The sequence below is a fragment of the Dasypus novemcinctus genome, chromosome Y, assembly GCF_030445035.2.
Source record: "Dasypus novemcinctus isolate mDasNov1 chromosome Y, mDasNov1.1.hap2, whole genome shotgun sequence".
In the NCBI taxonomy this organism is placed as follows: Eukaryota; Metazoa; Chordata; class Mammalia; order Cingulata; family Dasypodidae; genus Dasypus; species Dasypus novemcinctus.
The window spans coordinates 12,673,222-12,677,319 of record NC_092216.1 but is presented as its reverse complement, the minus strand read 5'-3'; positions in this window follow the sequence as shown (position 1 = coordinate 12,677,319).

Here is a 4,098-nt window from a genome sequence, read left to right as displayed (position 1 = left end):
AGGGCCTCCTGACCTGTGTGGTGAGTTGGCCCACGTGCAGTCCTGCCGCTTGCAAGGAGTGCACCCCACAAGGGCAGCTGCCCTGCATGAAAAAAGTGCAACCCACCCAGGAGTGGTGCCACACACACGGAGAGCTGACGCAGCAAAGATGATGCAACAAAAAAGAGATGCAGCTTTCTGGTGCTGCCTGGTAATACAAGCAGACACAGAAGAACACACAGCTAATGGACACAGCAAGCAGACAATGGGGGTGGGGCGGGAGGGGAGAGAAATAAATAAAAATTAATCTGAAAAAAAAAAAAGAATTCAAAGACGATTGCCCACAGTACCTAAAAGAAAGAAGAGAGAGAGAGGGAAAAAAAAGAAAATATTGCACAGCTAAAAGTCACACAGATAGTAGAACATATATACACAAAATGGGGGAAAAATCAGCAGTGACTCAAGAAACTGAATTATAGCACAAAATGCACAAACATTCATTATGGGTGTCCCAAAAGAAAAAGAGAAGCAAAATGGAGCAGGAAGAGTGTTTGAGGAAATAATGGCTGGAAATTTCCCAACTCTGATAAGGGTGATGGGTGTCCTATCCAGGAAGAGCAGTATATGCAAAACAGAAAAATATCTTACCAGACCTACTCTGGACACATGCTAACCAGATTGTCAACAGCCAAAAATAAAGAGAATATCCTGAAGGCAGTAAGAGAAAAGAGATCCATCATATGAATGGCACCAGGGGGTTACTACCAAGCAAAACCAGTACATTTGGACAAAGACTTGACTAAAAGGAGAAAACATTAAATACCAAAGAGATTTTATGACTAAGAGATTTCAAAATGAGTCAGGAGGCCATTCCAGAGGTTATACTTAACACAGGTCTCAGGGATGGATGTAGGATAACTGAATACCTGAAAGTAACTTGTTTCTCTCCCTGATGCTAGGCTACAAAGAAAAGAATTGTAAGTAAATCAGAAGGTAATGAAATGCAACCCTCTCTTTGGGCCAAATTCCACTTTGGGTGGTCAAGAATATCCTGTTGAAGCAACGAAGTATGAAGACCAGCTTCAACCAGTTAGCTGGACCTGTGGAGAAGCAGCCCCTTGCTATCCTCTCTTCAACTTGCTTAATTCCCACCTAGGGAATTTTACTGGCCTTAGCTCCTTACCTCTGCAGACGTAATAAATGTGAGTTTGCTTAACTCTCGTACTGAAGTTTTCTTCATGCCGTCTCTGGTTATCCATAAAGGCCCTGCTTTGAAGCCTAACATCAGGATCTCACCTTGCCTTGGAATATATGACAACCTATTTCCGTACTGAAACAGAGTTACATTCATTTATACTTTCCCTACACATGATTTTTCTACATCTTTTTTTAAGCCGATAGATAGTACTCTACCCACTAAATATGTGTCCGAGACTTAAATCTTTCATCTGTTCACATGCTGGTTGAGCTCTGAATCTCAGAGAGCAAGCCACCTACTCTCCAATTCATCGAACTCACCCGATGATGATGATGACGGGCAAGCCCATCCTGAAAAACACAGTATCTACTACTGCAAGCAAAACAGTTACTTCCATCTGCCCCATGGGATCTAAGCAACCGCTCAGTTGGAAGCAGGGTGGACATCACCATCCCCAAATCCTCAAGATTGAGGAATGAACAAACATAGGAGGAAATGCAGCCATGGACAAAGTAAGCGTATTATTACTGAAGTAATGGAAAACAGGAAACATGGGTATCAAGATAGTTGGTTACCAGATGTCCTGAGGGGAAGAGGGAATAATAAGTGGAACAGAAGGCGTATTCAGGGCAATGGAATTAAGTGTAAACAACAATGAAAACTACAGACCTTGGTTAATAACAATGCTTCAATATAATTCATCAGTTTTAACAAAAGCACATCACACTATTATAAGAAGTTAACAAGGGAAGATGTGGGAGCGGGGAGAGGTGAAGTATATGGGAATCCCTTATACTTTTGACTCCGTTTTTCTGTTTCTAAAACCTCCTTAAAAAATAAAGTTTATTACACGAAAAAATTACATGATGCGGTAAAGTCAGTGCTGAAAGGGAAATTATATCCTAAGTGCTTACAGTAAAAAAGAAGAAAGAGCTAAAATCACAAACCTTACTATGCACCTGGAGGAACCAGGAAAAGAACAGCAAACTAATCCCGAGGCAAGCAGAAAAAAAGACGGAGCAAAGATGAGAGCAGAATTAATGAAATTGGGACTGAAAAACAAGAGAGAGATTAACAAAACCAAAAACTGGGTTTTTGAAAAGATCAATAAAACTCACAAACCCTTAGCTAGACTAACAACAACAACAAGAAGAAGAAAGAAGACGCAAATAAACAAAAAATTAGAAATGAGTGAGGGGACATCACCATCGCCGCACAGAAACAGAGAATAAAAGGGTACGATGAAAATCCATATGCCAAATTGGACAGCTTAGATGAAATGGACAAAATTTCTAAAAACACACGAGCAACCAACACTGATGAAAGAAAAATTACAAAGTCTCAAAAGATGTTCTTTTATGAATCCCAAAAAGAGAAAGATTATGTTTTTACGTTTTTGAATGAATCCATTTCTGTGGGATAGAGACCCTTTTGATTGGGCTACATCAGGGATGCGAGACTCAGGTTGGGTCTTTTCCTTCTTATTGGAGCTGCTATAAATGGAGACAGAGAGAAAGGAAGCCACCATTTTTTACCGTGCTATGTGAGAGAGGACTCGAGGATCACTAGCAGCCAACACTTAAGCAGAAGCTCCCAAGCTGCTGGGCCCACAGAGCAGTTGAAGAAGAGATGAGCCCTGTCCTATGCTTAATCACCATGTGGCAGGACACCAGGATTACCAATAGGTGACTTTGGCTTTGGGACATGGAGCTGCCCTGGATGGTGCTTCAGAGGCAATCACCGGACATTGTATATCCTCACAGGGCCCACTGGATGGAATGGGGGAGAGTATGGGCCATGATGTGGACCATTGACTATGAGGTGCAGAGGTGCCCAAAGATGTACTTACCAAATCCAATGGATGTGTCATGATGATGGGAGGGAGTGTTGCTGGGGGGGGGAGAGGTGGGGTGGGGAGGTGGGGTTGAATGGGACCTCACATATATATTTTTAATGTAATATTATTACAAAGTCAATAAAAAAAAATAGGTGACTTTGGTGACAAAATATCTCTGATGGTGCTTTGATTTGGACATTTCATGGCCTTGGAACTGTAAGATTTTTACCCATTTTATAAGTCAACCTGGGAGCTGGTGTAGCTCAAGTGACTGAGCACCTCATTCCCATTGGGTTCAATCCCAAGTACCACTGAAAAACAAACAAAAAAGGCTAACGATAAGCCTAGCTCTCACAAGGAAGCAGATGTAGCTTAGTGTTTGAGTGCCCGCTTCCCATATACGAGGTCCCGGGTTCACCTCTCAGTGCCTCCTTTAAAATAAATAAAAATAAAAATTACAAGAACCATTTCTGGTACTTTGCATCAGCAGCCCTTTGGCAAACAAAGACAAGGTCAATCACAAGTAATGAGACTGAAGAAGTTGCTGAAAACCTCCCAACCAAGAAAAGCCCAGGCTCAGAAGGCTACAAAGGTAAATTCTACCAATCATTCTAAAAAGAACTAACACCACTCCTGCTCAAACTCTGCCAAAAAATAAAGAAAAGGGAACATTACCTACCTTCGTCTATGATAGCAACATCACCCTAACACCAAAGCCACTTAAAGATGCCATAAGAAAAGAAAATTACAAACCAATCTTTCTAATGAACTTAGATACGAAAAAGCCTCAACAAAATACTTGCAAATCTAATACAATAATGCAACAGATGAATTACAAACCATGATCAAGTGGGCTTCAACCAGGTATGCAAGTTTGTTTCAACTTAAGAAAATCAGTGTAATATAACACATTAAGAGAGCGAGGGAGAAAGATTACATGATCATCTCTAATGACACATAAAATGTATTTGACAAAAAATCTTAGAGAGACAGAAGTAGAAGGAATCTTTCTCAACATGCTATAGGGCATATATGAAAAATCCACAGCTAATATCATACTTAATGGTGAACAGCTTTCCCTCTA